The sequence below is a fragment of the Propithecus coquereli genome, unplaced genomic scaffold, assembly GCF_000956105.1.
Source record: "Propithecus coquereli isolate 6110/MARCELLA unplaced genomic scaffold, Pcoq_1.0 Scaffold48, whole genome shotgun sequence".
NCBI lineage: Eukaryota > Metazoa > Chordata > Mammalia > Primates > Indriidae > Propithecus > Propithecus coquereli.
This window is the reverse complement of record NW_012150618.1, coordinates 6951966-6976454: the sequence shown is the minus strand read 5'-3', so window position 1 is coordinate 6976454 and position 24489 is coordinate 6951966. Positions and strand designations below refer to the sequence as shown.

Sequence of the window (24489 nt, the reverse complement as noted above, 5' to 3'; positions counted from 1 at the left end):
AGTGAACATTCTTTAATTTCTTCAGGAAGTCTTTAATGATGAACTCAACTTCAGCAAACAGTTATAATATTTCAATCACCATAATTGTGTTACTTAAATATGGACCTTAGAATATAAATATTTGCACTGCTTTCATGACAGAATCATAAAACTTCCATAAAAATAAAATTCTTTCCTAACAGACTGTAAAAGTTGTGGCCGAGGGTCAAAACTTAGCTATTTAAAAAAAACCGCGTGGATATATACAGTCTCTCTCGTCGCCATGCACTTGATGGACACGGCTATATACTGATGATTCCGATCTTTGGTTGAAACCTGATGCACTTTCTGGTCACATCCTTAAAGCAGACTTACAATTACTTTCTGTTACCCGGCAAACCACAGCAGCTCTAATGGAGACCTGACAAAGTTCTGGTCCTGGTGAGAGTCAGGCTGCCTTTAACTTACCATATAGATTGCGTGTGTGTCTTAAACATGGTACTATTTCAACACCTGTCACCCTGGAAAGATGGTAAGTCTTATCCCAAAACATCTCAGGACATAATTTTCAGTCCTCTTGACTCTAAAAATACTGAGTGAGTGATACGGATCTGCCAGTATGCCAAAGAAGGCTTGTGCCATCCGCTTCATTCTGCTCATGCTGATTGTTTTGGGGACAAGAGAGGATCAGACTGGAATAAGAACATATATGGCAACAGCCAGGAAAGACTGGGGACTGGGGGTATACGATGGTGGTGGCGGGAGGTCAGAACTCAAGTGTAGTTCCAGGACTTCCCCGATGCTGCATAACACAGCCATAACTGTTTTACGACATTCTCAAAATAAACTATGACGTTGGGCTTCTGCTTCCATTGTCCCCAGTGACACAATGCAAGGTCCACTTCTGAGAGGAAATTGAATTTCCACGTTTGGTCTTCCAACATGGATGGCTTTTCCCAATGTCAGTTCTTCGAAGGACATTGGTAGTGAATCTATCATCAAATTAAACTACTCAGAAACGACAGCAGGAGAAAGATGACACCCAGAACCTCCAGGTAGTTGTCACTGCTTACTTTTTATTATGTGCACATGTTACAAAATTTGCTAGCTATTGTGTCCAAGTGAGGGCAATTTCAGAAGAGTTGGGTCTCACTCTAGGTCTTTAAGAAAAGGTGCTCACGGTGCTGCACTAACGTGGTTGACGATCACAGCCGGGAGGCTCTGACCCTATGGGAGGGCTGTGGCTGGGTTATCAACCTTGCGCTTACAGCAGGGCCATAGTGGGGCCCATGGCAGGGCTTTAGGGCCCCTGTGAATTCTCTGGAGTTCTGTGCAAAATTAGGGAGGAGCATGTGTATTGGGCTTCTCCTGGTGAGAGGGACCATAGCTCTCTTCAGATTTTCTAAGGGGTCCCGGATTCACACAGGTTAAAGAACCTTGACTGAGCAAGAAATGAGAGATAATCCTTGACGCTGTCATTTCAGTATGACTCTTCACAGAGTCACTGATATTTCCTCATCCGCAGGCCACATATCTTATGCCAGTGTGTTATCAGGATAAAGTAGGAAAAAAAAGTTTTGTAATAATGTTTTTCTAAAATCCAAGCAGTAAACAACTTGGACAAATTACATTTCAAATGTGGGTCTAGATGATAATTTAACAGGCCCTGTCATATAAGACAGGCCCATGACTAGAGGGCAGGCTGCCCTCAAAATCAGAGGAGTTCATTTCTCAACATCTTTAAAATTCTTTTACGAAAAACTATGTGTCCTCCATAAAGTACTAAATATTGTCATTAAAACCCACTGACACCTGAGCTGACATGTCACTGGGAAGAAGGCACTTGCCTAGGACGAACTCCTCAGCTAAACACAGAGAACCTGTCACCCTGTGATGTCTGCAGGCCTCTCCCTGACAGTGGGCCCAAGGCAACCTTGGCCAAAGATCAGTCCACTTGCTGTTTCCTTAACCTGCTACTTTCTCTCGTAATTCTCTGTTTCCCCTTCCTGGAATGTCCTGTGATCCCTTGTCCACCTGGCAAACTCCCTTTTTTCTCTGTCACTCCTAGGCAGAGGAATGCGTTTCTCTTCCACACAGTGAGGCACTGACTCGATAGTCTCGCAGACACGTCCACCTTAACATGTTTGAAAAGGTTTCGCCCTGGCTTCTGCCACCCCACAGCCTGCTCAACAATCAGGTCTGCTACCTACAGAATCGTTGAAAGTGTCACCTTGAGACTTAATTTTCCTAATCCACGGAATAAGCTCTTATTTTCTTGGAAATGAGACCTAAAATAAACAAGAAAGCCAAAGTGAATCATTAATCTGATATTCAGAGAGAAAACTGAGAAAGCTCAGCTGATTACACCACAAGCTTTAGAACATCTAATCCGTACACAAGCCATAAAATTTGAAAAAGGACAGGGTGCTCCGTTTCCAGAGAGTGTGAGTAATATCTAGTTAAAGATGGCAGATTGAATAAAAACATTGCCAGTCTCTCCAGAAACTGCTGAAATAGTATTAGTGGGATTTTTCAAAAATGCAGCCTAAGATAACAGGAAAGGAGAAAACTGCAACACCTTTTGGGAGCTGGAAAGCAGGTAAACAGACAGTGACTGACGGAACTATCCTAAGCAAGCAGAATTCTAAGCCAGTAATGGGAAGCAATGAATCATCCTGACTGACCCTGCAGAACCCACCAAAAGTCTCAGAGATTTGGTACAGTAGGTACCTCTGGAAGTGAGGATGAAAGTGGGCATAAAAACAGAGTTGGGGCAGCCTGTTAGTGAAGCACTTAGCCCTTCTGACCCATGCGGCCTCTGCAGTGGGGCAACTGCTCTTCCCCCCGGCCACCCTCCTATAAGTGCTCTGTCCGGAGAGGTGTAACAGCAGGGGACTATACTGAAACAGGGTGACTGTCCCCTCTCAGGGTAAGAGGATGGAGGAGACTTCTCTGGGGAAGCTGACCAGCCCAAGAGAAAAGAGCTGGCAAGGACAAATGGGGGGTCCTCAAGGATTCCCCCACGTTACCCTACAAGGAAGCCCTGGCTGACAAGCTAAGTATACAAAGCTCCCATCAGCTTTCCAGTGGCACTACTCGTGAATCAGTAGGCAGCCAAACATCCCCCAGAAATCAGAGGAAAGTATCTAAGAGGAAGAACTGACATAAAACTAATACAAAAAAGCAGCTGGGGGAGGGGGGAAGATACTATGGAAAGAAAAAAACTTCAAAAATAATTATAATTAATAACCTGGGGCAGGGGACAGATATTCCTAAAAGAAGAGAAGGATATTATTATTTTTTTTCTTTTTAAGAGAACAACAAGAGAAGAGACAGTGGGAATGGTACGACCCAGGGGCTGCGACAGGCATCTGAGCCAGACTTGCCGGGGGAGCATCCAAGAACCTGCGGTTTTAACAAGCTCCTCTGATGACTCGTAGGCCCTTCTTGTTTGACAGTAGCGCTTATTTGGAGGGTACTTGCTATTCTCACGTTAGCTAGCTCTAAGGCTCACTACTGATTAGCAGCACGAGGCAACCTTTTATAACTTGGCTAACATCACCCAGATACTAATTAATTTTACTAATTAACGGTAAAACTCATTCATAGATTAAATGGTTAAACTATGTATAGTTAGACCAAGAAACAGGAAAGAGGAGGGGATGATTTTTTAAGTCAACAAAACAGTTTACTATCCTTATCGTATGGCAAAGTTACCTATTACCACTGCTGCCGTTAAACATTTCATTATTGTATTAGAAGTCATGGACCATATGATAGAGCAGTAAACAGAAATGAAAGACTAAAACTGGAATGGACTAAATCTTTCATTATTTGCAGATGAACGTCTACATAGAAAACCCCAAAGAATCCACACACAGAAGACTACAAAGTTTTGGCGAGGCATTTGGCTATGAAAATCAAAATGCATAATCAGCTGCATTACTAAATACTAGCAAACAGAAATATAATTTAAAATACCATACATATTAGCCAAAACACAGAGATATCTGAGCAAGGCCCAGCAAAAGGGAAAGAGGCAACATACAAGATGGGAGTCATGGGCAGGATGTATATATTCAAAGATGTTCCTTCTTAGGGATTAACAGATATAATTAAATTGCCCTGGAATGACTTATGCATGGAAAAAAGATAAACAAAAGTGAAGATAATTATTAAAACTCAAGGTGGTCATTGTCTAAGGAATGATCATCTCTTGCTTGGGAGATCAAGAAGGGTTTCGTGGGGAAGTCAAAGTTTCCGCAGCACCTACAAGTGGGCCAGGTTCTGGGGGAGGGGATCTGTTTCAGGCCAGGGGAATGAATCCGCATGGGGCATCTGGAAGACAAGTGGTTCAGTAGGACTAACTCTGGGTGCAGATATGGGCACAGTGGAAAACAGGCTGGAGAGAGAGGCAGAGACCAAATCATGAAGGGTGTATTCTACTAGCGGGAGGTGGGCTTCGTTGTAAATTTTTTAGCAGATTGACTGACTGCCCTACTTAGTCAAGGCCAGCCATGAACTCTGAGGTTATGTGCAGGTGGAGTGAGGGGGCTGGGAGAGAGGGGCAGAGGTAGAGGCGAGTAGAGATGCCACTAAAACACTGTCTCGATGGGAATGGGGAGGGACCATGGGAAAGGCACCGGCACACACATGAGCCTCAAAGAGCCACAGAAGACAGAAGCCAAACTATCAAGGAGAAAGGACGACGCAGGCACTGATGACAGGAGCCAGGCTGTAGGAATCCACTGTAAGCAGCAGGCTCGTCCTCAGAGTCTGCTCTTGGATGGTAACTCAGCAGGGATGTGTCAAGCATGCACGGGGCAGTGAGGACATTTAGGCTTCTGCCAGACCTCAGAAGAGACAACACCGGCCTACAAAAGGAGAGGGAAGCTCCCAGTGACAGTCTGCGAGCAGACTAATTGGATTAGGACTTAGGTTAGAGGAAAGCGGTAATGGTGGCGGAGAGGGAAAGGAAGGATGAGTCGTAGATGAAAAATCAGCAAAAAAAAAAAAAAAAGTTAAGTTTTAGACATTTTGAGTTCAGTGGTGCTTGTTGGGCATTCAGGCCACCAGGGAGACCTGAGGAGCTCTTCTAGACTGAAGAACAGGGAGTAACACCCTTTGGTTTCCGGGAATCAGATGCCATTCTGAACCTGCCTTAAAAGGTGACTTTATAAATTACTCTGAGCTCTCCATGGGTGGCCTCAGATCCTGTCAGTGAGCTCACACGATCCCCTTGATCACCAGTGTTCTTCCTCTCCAGAGTGGTTTGGTGAAGTGGGTTAGCCCCGGGGGGAAGGAGGGGTTTGTTTTCTTTAGGGCAGGCTGCAGCTAGAAAGCTAGAAGGATCCTCCCTTAGGACATCCACTCTGCACCGCAGCACGGGGGCGGCGGGCTTGCGGGGGCATGCAACTCTCAGGCTCCAAAGGCGAAAGAAGTCTTCTGCTTCTGAATTCCCCCAGTTCCTCTTGGGCGTAGTGACAGGCTTATGGTGATAAAAATAAGCAAAACAAGAATTAAGTCTGGATTGAAAAACTTGATAAGATGTTCCTACATAACTTCTGGATGGCAATAATACAAACAAGACCCCAACAAACAAAACGAAATAAAAAAAAAAAAAAAAACCCTTTGGTTGCCTAATCCACTTGAAAAAAGTGGGCTTTTTCCAGATGAGAGTCTTTCTTTGCTATAATTTGTTTAGCAGACCGAGGACATCATCTCACCTACACAGGCAAGGCCAGCCCCCGACTCTGATTTAGGGAGGGTCTGGGAGAGAAGAGGTGGAAGCAGGTGGAAAGTAACAATAAACTGTGGCACGTGGAATGGGAAGCAGCCCCGAGAGGCAATGGGAAAGGCGTCCGTCCACGAATAGAGCCTCAAAGAGCCACGGAAGACAGAGAGAAGCCAAACTTCCAAGGGCAAAGGACGAATCTGATGACCAGGGAAGCTGGGACCCATCACCACAGAAGTGCCATATCTCTCTCCTGGGTCTGTCACCACTCACCACTGCCCTTCCTCACCTGCAGAGTGGAAGCAAGAGGCTGGCACAGCCAGGATTTTCTTGACAGGGCCAGAGGTGCTTCTACTTGGCAGGTCATTTGGCATGGAACCCATCAGGGAGACAGCAGGGAAGGAAATAGCTCTTCAGACTCTTGAATCTTTGACACGCCTCCTCTCCCCACTGTATGCAACATATTTGTATTTGTATTTTTAGAGATAGGGTCTCACTCTGTCGGCCAGGCTGGAGTGTAGTGGTACAATCGTAGCTCACTGCAACCTCAAACTCCTGGGCTTAAGCAACCCTCCCACCTCAGCCTCCCGGGTAGCTGGGACTACAGGCACATCCCACCATGCCTCACTAATTTTTAAATTTTTTATAGAGAAGGGGTCTTGCCGTGTTGCCCAGGATGGTCTTGAACTCCTGGCCTCAAGCAACCCTCCCACCTCAGCCTCCCAAAGTGTTGGGATTACAGGCGTGAGCCTCTGCGCCCGGCCTTGTTTTCAAATAGAAACATTCAGGAAGAAACAGAAGAGTATCTATAAGTAAGCAAAATCAGTATGTACAGCCAGAGAGGCAAGTGTTAACCCCAAGACTGGTTCTCTAGATGAGATGGGATCGACATTGTTTTAAGATGGCTATTTATTAATGAAGACTCTCAGTAGCCTGGTTGGGGTGAGGGGAGGAGAGTGAGCCCCAAAATCCAGACAAGAGCTTTCTGTATGAAGAAAAGATTTTCTAATTGTTCAAGCCAGGGGTGGGGACTGTTCCTTTGTGACAGCTGAAAATATATCCCCCTCCTCCCTCCTTAGAAGTCCTTGAACACTCGCCTTTATAGACCCTGTTAGGGTCTGCTTATATAGCTGACCGCGGTGATCTCTTTCCCTGGGACTCAAGTGTGGGACGTGAAGGGTCCAGAACTCTAATTAGCGACAGGGCCTATTATTGTCCCAATACGCTTACCACTCTAGGGGGATAAAAGCCTGTCTCCATCTCAGGGAGTGTGTGAGGACAGAGTCTCACTCTGAGAAGAGGAATAAGAAAAGCATAGTAGTCATGTTGACCACAGGAAATCAATCAAAAATCACCTGACAGAACCGTGAAGGCTTTGAGATCTAGAAAGGATGCCCAAGACTTGGGTGGATCGTATGTTCCTAAAACAACGATCACTAAATAAATAGAATTGGGACTAGAAGCACAGATAACAATATGACGGCAGGGCATCTCAGTAATGGAATCACGGATGATAGCATTTTTGGTTTTCCTTTTTGAGCATCTGTACTCGGCGACTGCTTGGGCTAAGTCTGTGGGAGCACCAGGTGGGTGAAAGGGAGAGGCGAGCTGCAGGCGCAGGCAAGGACGCGGGAAAGCACAGTCATAAAGCCGCACAGGGGCCGTGGGACACACAGTGCGCGGGCTGGGGGCCCGGGCGTGGAAGGCGAGGAGCAGGAGAGGGCCCTGGAGAGGGGGCCATGCCAGAACCGAGAACCTGGGATTATCCCAGAGGGAACTGGGAGCCCATGAAAGTGAGGATGTCTCATCAACAGATCACTTTGCAGAGAGGAAAACAGTGACAGGTCATCGCTTCTCCCTCCCCACGGAAGAAAGAGCAAAGACAAAGGTCCTGTTCTGAAATGCCAACTGGTTCTTTTTACACAGGATGAGCCTAAGACCAAATCTGATTACCCTGGACACAAATGTGACGGGCAGTTTTAAGATGACAACTTAAGGGGGGAGGAGGGAATGGGTAAATTCACACCTAATGGGCACAGTGCACACTAACTGGGGGATGGGCATACTCATAACTTGGACTCGAACGGTACAAAAGCAATTCATGTAACCAAAACGTTTGTACCCCCGTAATATTCTGAAATAAAAAAGAAAAAAAAATGACAATGTACACTATACTTTTTTTTAACCTTTTTCAATGGAGGCTAGATCCAGAACTCTTTCTTCCTCCAAAGCATGGCTGTCCCCCTCTCTGGCCACGGGCCTTATTTTATTAGACAAAATTATTGCACCGAGCAGGAATTTTTGCCTTTCCAGGTCATGTCCGATAAATTCAAAGGAGCAAAGTGAATTGTTCATCCAGGAATCCTTCATTTGAAATATAAAAATATTTATCACTGCTCCTTTAAGATTATCCTGGTTTTTAATTTTTTTCTTTTTAAATTGATAAACACTTCATAGGCTTTCCCTTTTCAAAGCAAAAAAGGCGCTGAAGAGACAAGGCAAGTTTTCCAAGCTACTACACTGGCTTCTCTGAAAGGGGAAAGGAATGTTAAGGAAATAGGGAAGGAAGCTTAAAAAGAGTGGAACACTAGCAAGCAGGGCCTCTTCTCCTTTTCACCTTAAGTCTTTTTTCTCTCTCATTCACAGTTTTAGGTCCTTTGTTTGTTTAACAAACCATTACAATCATACCCAGCTCAATGGGGGAGGAATGTGAACTCTCTAAGTAGCGATCCTTGCAAGCCACATGTGTGGTCCCTCCCCGGCCCAGCCGCAGAGCTTTCCTGTGCTGCTCTGCACGCCCGCAGGCCTGGAGGCCGGGCACCTTGCTCACAATGAGCCCAATCTCTAGCGCTGCGTGCTTGCTGCTCCTTCCCAGTAGCCTAGAGCGATGTCTGCAGTTGCTCTTCCTTCCCGGCTTGCCTAGCGACTGTACTGTCCCTTCCTGCTTGGGCCTGTCCCCCTCAGGTCCTGAGACAGACATGGCCTGGTGTGTTGGCCACCCCCACCTGTCTTCAGCCCACGGGCAGACACATTCCAGGATCTTCCTGGTTATCACACCCAGTCTTCAAATGTCGAGCGCACTGTAAACAGAAGACACAAGGCAAGGTGCCCTCCCCCACCTCCCAAACCTAATTCGAACTGCTGGTGCCTTTCTCAGGTCCTAGCAGACAGGTTGGCCCTGTGGGGATGAATTTCAGTTTCTTGGTCAATAAATCCAAATAATATTTAGCAATATTGTATTTCAATAGGAACCAATATTTCATAAATTATATTTCAGTTGTGCTCATAAAGCCCTCTCGTGCTATTTTGTCTAATAATTTCCATCTCACAGTCCTGTGAGATAGGTAGAAAGGCATCACTGTCTCCATTTGACAAATAAGGAAATTGAGGCTCAGAGGATCTAAGCTGATTGCCCGTAAGCATGGACTAACGAGATGCTGCAAGGGACGTACCGTACCGAGCAAGGCGCCTAGCAAATACCAAGTGCCCCAAAAGAATTAGCTTCCATTAATCTCGTTTCTCATGACAATGATGAACAGAGGCTATACCCAGGTGCTCTGAGCTTAGCCGTGCGCTCACTGCTCTTACACCCTGCCATCCTCCTAGCCAAGCTATGTGAGCAATGAACTTCAGCAACAGCTTTGACCAAATAAGCTTTCTTTTCTTCCAAATCAAGCTTCAGAATATGTGGCTAGATTGCCCGGTGCAGCCGGTATGTGACCAGCATCCTCCTCAGATTCATCAGTCAGTATATTACCCAGAGGGAGGAAAATCCTTTATGCTGCACTTAGGAGTGTAGCCAGGGGTAGGTTTCATGTTTTTGAACTGACAGGGGTGTGGGCAGAAAACGCCGCAGATCTGCAGCCATGACTGGGCCGTGGATAGCGGACAGAAGAGACTCCGAAAAGTTGCTAACTGTATTATCGGGTTCCTGAAACAGACCATACAGATGCTTTAAAAAAGAAATGGCTAAAAGAATCCTGTTCCAAAGCATTTTGCAGTTTGAAGGGAAACATCTTTTTTTTTTCTACTACAACCTTTTTGAAGTACCTGAAACCTCCAGCACATCCTTGCCTAAGTTTACTGTGTGTTTCCAAGCAGTCATTAACAAACATGCCCAACGAGAAATAATTTTAAAACTTGCGCACCTACTGGATGACAGGAAACATCAGCTGCAAGGCAGGTATGGAGTCCTCTCCGAGGCTTGTCTGAAGATTCAAACCTGTAAGAAGAGACCTTGTACATCTTCAGTGAATGAAGCTAGAAAGACGTACCCCCCTTACTCTATAACCTGAGCTTCACTTCAACAGCACACCCACACAACTGATGATGTACAGAGATTTTCTAGTGTTTTTTCCATGCATTTATGTATATTCAGTATTTTAGATGATCTTTAAGTACTTATATCCTTTGTCCTACTTGAAACTGGATTAGAAAAACTCTCAAGTTTTCCCCTGCTTTCGGCAAGTGGAATAAAAACACATGAAATTGCTTACGTAAAATATTCAAAACAGCACTCAGAGGAAATGGTATTTTTTTAAACCAACAGTATTAAAATACCATAAAACAGGTATGCAAATCTATGCAATATCAGAACCTGAAACAAATTATGAATTGAAAGAAAGTCAGCAATGCAATAACCAGTTGGCACTCATCTTCAACAAAAGCTTCATATAAACATACAGACTTATCAAATATGCAGGGCGAAAAGGATGAAGTCTCCAAGTTGAATATTCAGTTAAATGGTTACTAAACCTACATTAGAATTAGTATGGAAACCTTTTAAAAATACAGATTCCTAGGCCACAAGGCAAACTAGAGCCAACTGAAACAGCATCACTGGAGCCCGGGAAATTTATATTTTTAACGAGTCCTCAGAAGCCAAATCTACAGCCAGCTTTGTACCACCGAACCCTGATGAGCATTTGGAAGCCAGTATGTCTGATCACCAATTAGTTACAAAAGTTGGCTCTTTCCAACTAAGACTATTCCAACCCATCAATCTTCATATGGGGAAAGATTTTCAGGATTTTCTTAACCAGTACAAAGGTAAATCTATTATGAAACAAAGCCAATTACATCTCACCTAAGTGATTTATTCACTTGGTTGCCTGTTTTCCTCTCTTAATTTGATTCAAAAGGCTATGTCCATTTATTTTGTATGGGAACATCCTTTTAAGTTAAAAATGGGAAAAATTAAGGCCATTTTTAGACAATTAACATTAAAAATTACCCCTTGCAATTCAGGAAAAAATTGGCAGTGAGCAGGTTATTTGTCTGCATCGTTCAGAGACTTTGCGATCCATGTTTTCCCTGTTTTGCATGTGTAAACACTTCACAAATCATCGTCACGGTCCACCCGTTTTCTCAAAATGCTCAACATTTATTCTGGTGGTTTAATTGGGTGGTCTCCAAAGGCTGGTATTAATTTTTTTCAGAACATTAAAGCAAAATAGAAATTCTTCTGGATGATTCCTCCTTTGCGGCTACCCATCTCACAAACGGACAATACCAATTTACGTATTCAGAGAGGCGGGGGCTCTCTTCTGCTTCACAGGAAAGGGAGGGCATAGCACGAGGTACACAAACCAGGCAGTGGAGGAGCTTAGCTTCATTGTCAAAATATTCAAATTGTCACCAAAAGAAAACGATTCCTTTCTGAATTCAACAATACTCCTTGGCCTCGGAGGGCTCACACAGGAGCTTATTCTTAAGCTGTTCAATGTAAGCGGCACTAGTGAAAGAGGAGAACCCTGGCAGGGAGGGATCAAGTCCCTCGGCCCTTCCCAGCTGCCATGTCGGCACCAGTACGATGCTGAAATGGTTAACAATGCGCCGGGGACCCACGGCAGGCCGGCCTAGGGGAGAAGCATGTGCAGCATATGATGATTTAATAAAGCAGAGAAGAAACGGTTAGGAAAAATAACACATCTCAGTTTGACAGGATACTACTTGGAAATTGCTTTTCAGGTCAGAATTTAGATTTCAAAAGCAGAGAGAAAAGGTTTTTGGACGTCAATTTCTTGTTTTAAGTAAGTGGTATAAATGACCCTATAAAATTAAGCAATCCTAAAGATAAAAGTTTCTGAGTCCCAGAGTAGCAAGAAAAAATCACATTTTTCTAGGAAAGCAGACTGGCACATGGTAAACAGATTAGTTAAGTGTTTTAAATGAAGAGGAAAATATTTTGGGGGAAATGATTTGTTTATCCGCTGACGACAAAAACTAAGCCATCGTGAATCTAGAGCATATGATTTCCAGAATGCATTTTTGCTGTCACAATATGTTTTTCTAGGCATTTGGCTTCTGAGAACAGCATTTAAGAACGTGTCTTTTTCTCAGTTAATGAACTGGTTTAGCCGCCGGCTGGGCATTCACTGAAACCCATACTGAACAAAGGGATTTCCTTCCAGTTTCAGCTCATTCACTTCTAGCTACTCCTGGTTTTACTTAAGCAAATTCTTCAGATTGACTTTTTTGTTTCTAAGGATCTGAGTGGGAAAGAATTAGGCAACCACCAAACACTGGGAAGTCTGCCCTGGTTTTCAGTGAAAGAATCCTCCAGATTGAAGATGTGCAAGGTTTGTTTTTGAAAAGCCCCTCCGATATGTTTTCTTCTAAAGACTGCAATTCCAGATGGAAAGGAGCCCACCCGATTTGGTAGATTACAGACAACTGAATCTTATCTCAGGGAGATGGATCATGGTGAAGCATGAGATTATATCTTTCAGGTGGAGACCTTAACTGCGATATTTAGATTCACCTCCAGACAATAATGTCATCTGAAAGATGACACAGAGGGGCATGTTGCTAAAGGGTCACTCGAAATTGGAACAGACTGTGGGCCTGGCACCTGGTCTTCCACATTTCCACACTGTACATTATCTCCCTGGGGGGTCTTATGTACAACCCAAGGTTTCAACTACTCCTGAGGTCAGAGGCCTCTGAAATCTTGATCTTCAACCCTGAGCTTTCTTTCAAGTTCTGGGCAAGTACATCTAACTACCTCCCACACCTCTCAGCGTGGATACCTAGCAGTGCCCCTCAAGGTCACCCATGCTAAAGCAAGACACTCTAAGCCCCACACTTGCTTCTCCTCCAGCATTACCTGTAGTAGCTAATGGCACCACTCTGCAGGAGCAAAACACTCCCCAGCTGACAACTATCATCTTAAGTACTTTACTTAACACCCTGAGCAAACACACGAGTAAACAGCATTAACCCTATTTTACTTATGGGGAGACTAAGGCTTAAAGGTTCCATGCCCACGGTCCTACAACCAGCAAGCGGCTGAGCTGGGATGGGAATGCAGTGTGTGATTCCAAAGTCAATCTCTTCCCATGTCACTTCCTAGCCTCTCCAAAGTCAGAAACTCTGCAGTCTAGATTTTTCCACTGATTAAGCTTTACAGATTCTACCAGCTTACTGTCTCTCAAATTTGTTTCCTTCTCTTAATTCCCATAGTTACCCATTGTTTGGTTGAAGTTTGCCTTTTTTATGGCCTCCGAATGGGCATGCAGGACAACTCAGGAATTGTACTGTTTATCCTCTTGACAATTTTCCTTTCCTAGCTCATTTAAAACAGGTGGCAGGTTTTGTAACCCCTGGTATTTTCGTCTAGCTGAAGACAGAAGCAGCCTGAAGAAGTCTGTCTTTGTTAACAACATCTAAACCAAATGAGGAAATTCCACTGGACTTCTGGGAGGGGAGGAGGGGAGGAGAGGGTGGATAAGAAGGTACCCAAAAGACACTCTCCTTTCTATCCCCACCCCGCACCCCAACCTCGGGCCTGGAAAGAAAAGGAGATCTGTCAGCTCCCAGCAAGGGGGCCATACACTGCTCTGTTCCTCAAGGCAGTCGGTAGAACCCCAAGGACAGCTGCATGGGGGATGCTTCGGGAGGCCAGACCTTTGGCAAGAGGTTTCCAGCTTCCACTGGTGGCCCTGAGGCAGACACAGCTGCAAGGCTGTGAGACCGCTGTTATGATATACCAAGGTCAAGGCTGGGTCCTCACCTTGCAGGTGCCCAGTAGAAATCTCTGGGTTCTAGGACACACTCCATGTGTCCTAGATACATGGGGAAGGGGAGGCACCTAAAAATGTCCGACATGAAAATTCCCTCTAGGTTGGCAGAATGGGGGCTGGAGTCTCATTTAAGATGCTTACGGGGAATAAAAAATGTAATACTTCTTGCATGCTTGACGTTGTGAAGCCAGATTCAGACCTGTGGCGTGCCTCAATGAGGTGCTAAGGATCTTATGTGTAATAAGCGTGTATCTGTGCCACAGACTAGCTACAACTGGGACAACTGGAGCCTACCTAGTTTTCAAAAAAGGCCACCACCTTATTGGAGAGAGAAGTGTGGACTCTACAAAGTCATAGGTGACCTGGGGGTGGGGTGGGAGGGGGGTACAGTCCTGTGCTTTAAAACCCTGAGGCAGATAGCAAAGGCAGGAAGGAAACAAGGGCAGATGTTAGAGTATACTCACAAGATTAACTCCTCTGAGTCCTATGCAAATACCTAGAAAGGGAGAGGTGATAAGGAAAATTTTTATTTATTATTTGACACATTAATGTAATGCTAAATTTATTACCTGGCACATTAATTTATTACCTGGCACATTAGCATAATATTAAACCTATTATCTGGTATATTAACTATCTTATTACCTGGTACATTAACATAATACTAACCTATCACCTGACACATCAACTAACCAATTACCTTAGCCATGTAAGACCCCACCCCTCGGACCACCCCAACTTAATAAAAGTGGGAAAAATTGGGTGGATCGGGCTCAAAATTTGAAGGTAAGACCCCTCTGAGCCCGCCAGCAAATAAACGTTGATTCTCCGACTCTCCGTGTGCCTCTTGGTTTGTCCTCGGAATCACCCGCTCTAACACTTGCTGTAACATTTTGGTTCCCAGACTGGGAAAACCGACCGCGCTGGCCCTTGAAGCCACTGGTTTGGACAGGCGCAGTGACTGGTGGGACCTCGACGACAGAAGTGAACCAGCGCCAACCACCGTTTTGCAGAATATCTTCGCTCCTCGGGAGCTACTGCGGGCTGCGGGGTCCCGAACTCGCCCGGACACGCTGGAGGGACGGATGGACAAGTCAAATCAGGTCTGGAGGCATCAGACCAGGCAAGGTCCTGGGACCCGTCCGAGTCAGACCCATCAAAGGACGGAAAAGGGGCTTGATCACCTCCTGAGTGCAGGCAATTCCCAGGGCGGGAATGTGTAACCTCTGCCTGTCTGAATGAGTAATGAGTGACTGTGGTTCCACAACTACGACTACAGTGGGTCCTCACCTGCGGTTCTCCCCGCCGCCAGTTCCGGACCAACGAGGTGCCTACACTCCCATCACCCACCGGCTACGGTCAGCTCAGGCCCCAACTTCAGCCCTCCAGATGCCCCGGCGTGAGGTGCAAGGTCCGATGCAGGTTACGGACGCTGGGTCCGTTCAGCCAGTCCTGTACTACCAGCCCTTCTCCAGTGGTGGAGAACACCACTGACCTTCTGAACTGGAAGCACCATCCCCCGCCATACTCCAAAAAACCTCAGGCCCTCGTTGACCTTCTGGAATCCATCTGTCAGACCCACCATCCCACTTGGGAAGACTGCCGCCAGCTCCTTCTGACCCTTTTCAACACGAAAGAATGACTCCGGATTGTAGCTGGGACCCGGAGATGACTCCAGGACCAGGCTGCGGCAGGGACCTTGGACGTGGAGCAGTGGGCACACAGAGCAGCACCCGAGACCAACCTGGATTTCAACTCCCTGAGCGGAAGAGAGGCACTGAGAAGGTATGGGGAAGCTCTCCTCCACGGGGTCCGGGAGGGAGCCAGAAAACCAACCAACATGAACAACATCGCTCTGATCATACAGAAGCCGGAAGAATCACCGAGCGAATTCTATGAGCGTCTTTGTGAGGCCTACCAAGTCTACACACCCTTCAACCCAGAGGCGGCCGAAAATCAGCAGATGGTAAATGCCCCATTTGTTGGTCAGTCCTATACTGACATCAGATGGAAACTCCAGAAACTTGATGGGTTTGCAGGAATGAACATCACGCAGCTGATGGAAGTGGCCCAGAAGGTCTATGTTAATCGAAACCGGACCACTCAGAGGGAGAATGACAAGAAAATGAAACAGAAAGCTGCTCTCCTGGCCTCTGCCCTCGGAAGACCTGACCCAGCCAAGAGACCTGGCCCACCATGGGAAGGAGGACCCAGGAGACTAGGGACACTGAAGCCTGACCAGTGCACCTATTGTAAAGAGTTTGGTCACTAGAAGCATAAATGCCCCAACAAAATACCACCCATCACCAAACAGAAACCTCCCCAAGGGCTTCCAGCAAGAGCCAGAGACCCAGGACCTCAACAGTCTCACTGTGGTTGACTCGGAATAGGATTGACCGGGTTCCCTGACGCTTGGCCCCTGGGAGCCTACGGTCATAATGGAAGTTGGGGGGGGGGCCACCATGTTCATGGTGGACACTGGGGCAGAACACTCGGTGGTAACAACCCCAGTGGCTCCACTTACAAAGCGGGAAACCACCATTGTGGAACCCACTGGAATTTAGGTACCTCGACTCTTCTGCCAAACCCGAATATGCCAGATGGGGGGCCACCAGATAAGACAAATTCCTCTACATACTGGGTTGCCCCGTTCTCCTCCTAGGTGAAGATCTCCTGAGCAAACTGGAAGCCCAGATCACCTTCCACCCGGAAGGGACCGCAAGCCTCATGCTCGGCGCCCCACAGACTCTCATAATGGTGGCGACCCTGCCCCAGAAATTGGAACGGAAGCTATAGGATGAGGCCAAAGAGGAAAAGAACCCACCTGACTTCCCGCAGGATTTTCTGTCGATATGGGTAGAAGACAACCCCCTCAATTTTGCACACCAACACGCACTCCTGGTGATCGAGATGAAACGAGGAGCCCAACCAACCAGGAGACGACAGTACCCCAACCCCAAGAAGGCTCAAGAGGAAATTCAGGAACACATCCAATAGGCTTAAGCGGGAGAGGATTTTGGTGTAGTGCCAAACCCCATGTAACACTCTCCTTCTGCCAGTCAAAAAGCCCAACGGAAGTGGATACCGGCCCATCCAAGACCTGCAACTGATTAATGAGGCTACAGTGACTCTCCACCCAGCGGTACTGAATCCATACACCCTGCTGGGCCTCATCCCTCCTGATGCTGCCTGGTTCTCCTGCCTGGACTTAAAGGATGCCTTCTTCTGCATGTGGCTCGCTCCGAAGAGCCAGCCCCCGTTCGCCTTCGAGTGGGAGCATCCTCAGACTAGAAGGAAAACCCAGCTGACCTGGACGCAACTACCACAGGGATTTAAAAATTCACCAACTCTATTCAGGGAGGCTCTGGCCACTGACCTCATCTCCTTTCCACAAGAAAAAACCTGCTGCACACTTCCACAGTACGTCGATGACCTCCTTCTAGCAAGCCCAACCAGAGGAGATTGCCACCGGGGAACCTGGTGCCTGCTCCAATTGCTCACTGACAAAGGATACAAAGTCTCCTGGGAAAAGGCACAGCTCTGCAGGCAACAGGTGAAGCACCTCAGTTTCCAAATCACTCAGGGGCGTCGGACACTGGGTCGTGAGCAAAAGCACACCATCTATACAATTCCCAGGCTGACCAGTTGGAGAAAACTCAGAAAATTCCTCGGTGAGGCCGGATTCTGCCACATCTAAATAAATCCCAAGTTTCTCCTAAAGGCCAAGCCTCTATACGAGGCCCTACAGGGTCCTGAAAGCAAAGAATTGGAATGGGCCAAGAGTCAGGAAATGGCTTTCCAGGAAACAAAAGACTTACTAAAAAGAGCCCCCACACTAGGACTACGGGGACCTCACCAAAGACTTTAACCTGTTTGTACACACACACAAAAAACACATGACTCTGGGGATTTTGACTCAAACTGTGGGCCTGTGGCAGAGACCAGTGGCTTACTTGTCTAAACAATTAAATCCGATAGCGGCAAGATGGCCTCTTGCCCCCGCGCACTGGCAGCCACCGTCCTGCTAGTCAAGAAAGCAGACAAACTCACACTGGGACGGAACCTCCGTGTGCGAGTCCCTCATACAATAATATCTCTAATAAACACCTCGGGGCACTGGTGGCTCTCAAGCAACCGGTTAGCACAAAACCAAAAACTGCTATATAAAAATCCGTGGGTCACCCTGGAGACCGTGCCAACCTTAAATCCCACCACCCTCCTACCCACCGAGCCAGGGCTCCAGTCTCACAAGGGTCTAGCCTCTCTTTGCACTTGCTTCCCTTGTTACACCTGACAGGTGAGACCCAGAAGGAATGAGAGAAAGACACAGCTAGTGAACACTCACAGGGCCCCTCTCCAGCACCACCTCCTGACATGGGCAACCAGCCACAGGAGGCTGTCTTCCAATCTGCAGTGCCCCAAGAATGGCAGAGGTGGGGGTGGGGGGGTGGGGAGAGATGGTAGAGAATGGGGAACGAGTCTGTCCTATCGGCCAAAACTGAATTTTCACGTGGCTTCCTTTATATGCACCACCAGCGTGGTGCGACGAGAGCCTGGAGTCAGCCGGGGCAGGGGAAGGGTATTTCCACACGCTGGAGACAGATCCACTCGGCTCCCCTTCATTCTCATCACAATGCTACTGTCAGAGTGATTCTTCTAATATGCAAATATGTTCCTGTCACTTGCCTGTTTGGAATTCTTCAAAGGTCCCATTAGTTTCTGTCAACTGCAACCAAGAGTCCTGTCTAATCAGAACCACTGAAAGTTTTTAATCAGGAGAGCAATATGTTCAGGCTTGTGTTACAGAAACCGACCTCAGACAGCACACATACCGATTATTCTCCTGGATTTATCCATTATGTACATTAGAACAGGCAAACAGTAATTCCCATGGCAAACCAAACAAACCCACTGTGCGCAAAAAGAATAAAAGCAATGACTGAACTCTGAAGTTTCTCTATAATAAATTAACTGTTCACAGAGAATTCTAAATCATCCCTGAATCAGAACTAACAACGCTCTTATGCACTTTGACTTGAATATATGGGGCAAATGAGAACCATTTTAAGGAAACAACATAAAATGACTATGATCTTAATGTGGTTCCAATTTTCATGGTGATTGTGTGTGTTTTATGAATCACTTTTAATTCCTGCTGCTGGAACAAAAAGGAAAAAATTGCCTTGGTAGATGCCACATAATGGATCAATTAAGTTATTCCCCAAATAAAGTACGCTTTGTTATACAGTATAAGCATGCATAATTCCTAGCATTATTTTAAACATCGATGGAGAAATGTGCTTTATTTTCTAATTTTAATAATAATAATAATAATATTTAACACTCTCCTATAACTCCCTTCATCCCCAACTGCCTTCATTTTAACTTCCTGTTTGTTTTGTTTGTTTGCTCATGGAGAAGGAAGTAAGGAAATTTTAATGATATTCCTTAGATAATAACTTTTCTTACCTAAAAGTGGTATAATGCATTTTACTTTACCTCACTCCACTATGTAGGACATATGCTCTACTTAATACTAAGTTGTGCTCCTACAGTTAGTTAAGAAACTAACCAAATGGTCGTGTTTTTCTACATACAACCTAAGAAAGATGGGGTGGTCTGGCATAAAGGGCATTGGCTTCTGAGTCAGATGGGTTTAGATTTGAATGCTGGCTCTGCTGCTTGGAAAGTGTGTGATCTCAGGCAAGCCGCACAACTTCTCTAAGCCTCAGTCTCCTCTGCCATAAAATGGGGATGTTTGACTATCTTGTAGAGCAGTTATAAGATTACACATTCTATATGTACGTACAGAGGAGCAATAACTGGTACAGTGTCCAAAGTACACGTACAAAGTAGATGTGGTCTGTGAATAAGAAGTGTCAAAAACGATTTTACATGGTGGGTAAGCTCACAATTAGGAAGCATTAATAACTTATTTTGGAATACGATATATGTAACAGGAAGTCAGATTCACAGCCATCATCTTCAATGTGGATCATGACACAATTCCATCTCCTAACGTGCAGTACCTATAAAGGACATTTCTGTTATTATCTGTGTGCTTTAACATATTGTTTGTCATGTATTTGAAAGATTCCTAACTTCTTAAGTAGTATAATACTATTTGCTGCGCTTTTAATGGTAATATCGTGTTTAACTGGAGAAAACAATTACCAATGGGCCTGGCATGGACTGGTCTTAGAGGTGTCATAAAGTGACCCAAATGATATACAAGTGATTCAGGCATTTTTGGATTTTGCTACTTTTTTCTTTCTGAATGTATTGGTGGGGAGGAGGACTAGTTTTAATTAGAATCATTTGGAAAACAGGAATTTAAACGCACAACCTAATATTCTCCTCAGTTAGCCTTCCACCCAAGGCCGCTGTAGACAGCCTTCCTAGAGGTTAGCCTCAAGATCACAGAATTGGGAAGTGGTTTATCTAGTGAGAGGTTTGGGGGTGGAGGGAAATCAAATATAAGATAGAATATAAGAAAACTTACAAAGACAACTAGAATAAAAAAAAAACATAGCATTATTACAGTCAAGGACATTTTGCAAAAAATGTGCAGAGAGAGGCCAAGAGTTATGATTAAGCAACAGTCAGCACTAAAGCTAAAAAACAAGGGAGGGCTGCTTTAGGGGGAAATGGGCTTGAACAGAGAACTAAAACATGTTATGGGAAAAACAACAAAAACGTTGGATATGCAATTTAAGGCTGGAGTTAGGAATCATCTTGAAATAGGTGGTGGTTACAACAAATCGTAATCTCCACGTAAATAGTGGAAAATAAGAAATAAAAACTTCTGATATATAATGAGGCCCTTGCCAACCATGAATCCCCTCGAATAACCACTGGATTTAGTGACATAGCCTATTTCACAACTTCAGAAAATTTAGAGATAGAACATATGTAAATTGAGAATTGCCTCATATTATGACTTTAGGAAGAGGATAACACCTCAAATTTTTTTTCTGGTATTTAAGATAAACCATTTGAAAACATCTTTTTTAAAATGTAAGAGAAGGAGATCGCAAAGTTTCTAACAAGTCCTAATAAATAAAAATAAATTGTACAGTACCCATTATGTCTAATTTAACATGAACAAACAGCAATGATATTTCTTAGCATGTTCTCTTGATTTTTTTTTTTTTTTTTTAAAGAGTGAAAAGTAGGCTTTCATACATTCTCAACCTTTATTCCCCAACCTTATTTTTCCCTCAAGGCCTGAAGTCCCTCAAATGCAAAAGTGCCTTCTGGAACGTAACACACGCTACAGCGGAAGAGGCAGAACGCTGTGGTGTGTGCTCCAGCGCAGGGGGAGAATGAGACTACAGAGCCGAGGCTGACCACGGGAGAGCTGCAGAGCAGGAGTTCCAGGGTTTAACAGAAGACATATTTACCTTTCTAAGGGAAGTACAGATGAGTTTTAGATGTGACACGAAACAGAGGTCACACCAGATGTGAGAGCAATCCTAGAGAAAAAAGAAAACAGAATCAAAAGGTTAAAAAAAAAAATCATCAAGAAAAACCACACTAGTAGTAAGCAGACATTGGCCTATTCAGAATGGGAGTTCAAGGGTACCAGAGTAAAAAATCTCTCTTCATCCATATGCCATAACGCCATATCCCAACATTCCAAAGGCCCGTCTCTAAGTCCTAACGGGATTTTTAGTTTTAGAGAGGTGATTACAGTGATACGGTTAAGAGCATGCAATGTCAGAAAGCCTAGAGTCAAATCCTGGTGCCACCTGGAGCCACATAGAGACCTTATGCAATTTGTTTACTCTCTATCTCACTTTCCTCATCTGTAGAATGGAGATAATGATCACACCTATAGCACAAGACCCTTCTGAGAATTAAATGAGTTGATCTGAATGAAGTGCTGAATGCTGTGTCTGGAAAGCAGGGAGCAACTCCTGTATTTGTAATTATTTCTCAGAGACCCCAAGTGAAAATACCTCATAGCCTCAAGCAGAAATTAGAAGACAATCAGAACCTTTTTGAGAGTGTCACCTAAGAAGAACACTATCCTTTGGGAAAAGGAAACAAGTACCTGGGGGTGGGGGCGGGGAAAGGAAGATCCTAAGGAAGGAGGAAAGGCCATAAACAGCCCCCCCCCATGCACCTTTTGCTTAACTCCATTTTTTTTTTTCAAAGACAGGATTACTACTCTTGGAGGAGGGCTAGAGGACAGAACTTGTTGACAATGAGCATACCCAATTATTCACCTTGTGATAAGAAAAAGGATTAAGACAGGACATAATTGATGGGAAGGCAGCAGAAGTTTTAAAGACCGAAAAAGATGTAAATATAATTTTCTGCAAAAAGAATGAAGACAGGACATAGAGCAATAATAACTCAAGCCCATCAATCCTGGCTTTCACAGATATAAATTCATTTTTGACCAAGAGTTCAATCCAACTGGACAAATACTTCAGCACCAACTCCAAGCAACCTCCTTCTCTGGGTAGTCCTTATTTATACACCGAGAAGGTTGTTGTTTGTTATTTCTTTTTTAAACAGCAAAACTTTATTAATTTGAATCCTATTCATTTTAGAGGTATGATCATTTAGGTACAGGTTGAGTTGGTGTTTTCCTCTTGAGTTGAGATCTTTCCTTGAGGAAAAATGTCTCACTAAAGTAGACAATATGTAATATTGCAAAGTAAACATTTAAACTATTGAAAACACAAACCAAGTATTTTAGCAGCCTCACTAATATATTAATACAAATGATTAATTACAGATGATTGGATATCTAGTTATTATAGATGATCTTTATAACAGGAGTAACATCTGGCCTTATATGACTTACACATTATTTAATTTTGAAAAATTCTATATTTCAGAGTACGCTTTCTTGCAATGAAATCAAGTGGGTAAGGATCTGTCTTGTTTTCAATGACTAGATAAGCCTTTATTAGGGCTGCTTTATTTAGTCAGTCTGGGTGGATGGGAAGCTGGCTAAGAGGGAAGTAATTGGGATCTTTCCACTAGGAAGTTTGCTTATGTAGATTAACACACATGCAAACACAGGGACCTAATATATGTTGATCCCTAAACCGATTTTGAGAGTTTGACTCTTAAGTTACTTGAAATTATTTTTGCTGGAAATCACGGCAGGTATCGGTGTGAAGAAAAAGGCTCTTTTCTGGAGGATCACATAGTTGGAGTTATCTGATTCAATAAACATAGCAAGAATACAATTTTTAACTGCAGTCACTTCCTTGACCTGTCTATAGTTCTTTATCTCAATGTCGACACAGATATGCCTCGCTGCTGAAAGCTGAAATATCATCAAATGGAAAAGTGTGGTGTGATTTCCTACTTTTCCCTCCACCCTTCTGCCTCTCCCCACTTTGGTATTATGTCACACAAAATTACTTCCAGAAACTGGGAAGATTGAGCAGCCAAGTTATAAAACCTAAGTGCTATGCTTAATGCTTTCTTATCTACAAGTTAATACTTATGACGATGAGAGTCTACCGATGATCAAAGCCATGGTAAGTTTCCTGTTTTGTAAGAACTCTAAAATCTCAGCAGAATCACAACCTGCTGAATCTACCACATTTATATGACTAATACAAACACGTATTCCTTTACAAGATTCCTACCACAATCCACAAATTTGTAAACCTCTATTTTAAACTTCATCCCTACCTTTAACCAAAACAGAAATCTAAATAGATTTCTTTAAAAATAATCTTGGGAGTAAAAATAAAAGATGGAGAGTAAAACATTAGTCAGTTCCTGTACTTGTGTGCTTATGTACTTTTCCCCTTCACGTTTTCTAAAAATTTCCGCTATGATTTTAAGATGTTATTTTCCCAAAATGACAAGGAAAACCCCATCTATTACTTGGCTCATCAGCCACCTGAGACCCCCACCCCTTACGGAAGACCTGCATCAGCATAATGTTAACTTATTCCCTGGCCCGTCAACTAATCTATTACCTGGTGCATCAACATAATACTCACCTATTAAATGGGACATTAGCATAACACTAAACCTATTACCTGGTGCATCAACTAACCTATTACCTGGCGGGCATTAGCCACCTGAGACCGCACCCCTCGGACCACCCAAGCTTAATAAAAGTGGGGAAAATTGGGTAGACAGGGCTCAGAATTTGGCGGTAACATCCCTCTGAGCCCCGCCGGGAAATAAACTCTGACTCTCCGACTCCCCGTGTGCCACTTGGTTTGTCCTCCGGGCCACCCACTGTAACACTTGCTGTAACACTGTGGTTCCCTGACCAGGAAAACCGACTGCACTGGCCCCTTGAAGCCACTGGTTCGGGGACCAGGTGCAGGGACTGGTGGGACCTCAACAACAGAAGCGAACTGGCGCCAACCGCCATTTTGTGGAGTATCTTCGCTCCTCAGGAGCTCCCGCGGGCCACAGGGTCCCGAACTCGCCTGGACTTGCTGGAGGGACAGACAAGTCAAATCGGGTCTGGAGGCATCGGACCAGGTAAGGTCCGGGGATCCGTCCGAGTCAGGCCTGTCAGAGGACAGAAGAGGACCTTGATCACCTCCTAAGTGCAGGGAATTCCCAGGGCGGAATGTGTAGCCTCTGCCTGTCTGAATGAGCGAGTGACGAGTGAGTGAAGGGTGACTGTGGTTCCATGGCTACGACTTCGGAACTTCAGTGGGTCCTCACCTGCGGTTCTGCGGCAGCAGCGTATGGCATAACGGTGATTCACTCCCCTAAAGGGAGCAACCAGGCCCAGGGTCTATATGGGCACCT

At 44.9% G+C, this 24489-nt stretch overlaps 1 protein-coding gene across 1 annotated transcript in view; it reads right to left on the bottom strand.

The window, feature by feature from the left end:
* The window catches only part of PLAGL1 (pleiomorphic adenoma gene-like 1), a 48966-nt gene that overhangs the window by 10865 nt on the left and 13612 nt on the right, over positions 1 to 24489 (bottom strand). Inside the window, exons 3-6 of the mRNA XM_012655564.1 lie at positions 21141 to 21212; positions 18424 to 18495; positions 14202 to 14233; positions 9862 to 9949 (exon numbers count right to left, since the gene is read on the bottom strand). The gene's annotated coding sequence lies outside the window, so the exon portion shown is untranslated. The remainder of the gene's footprint in view (positions 1 to 9861; positions 9950 to 14201; positions 14234 to 18423; positions 18496 to 21140; positions 21213 to 24489) is intronic.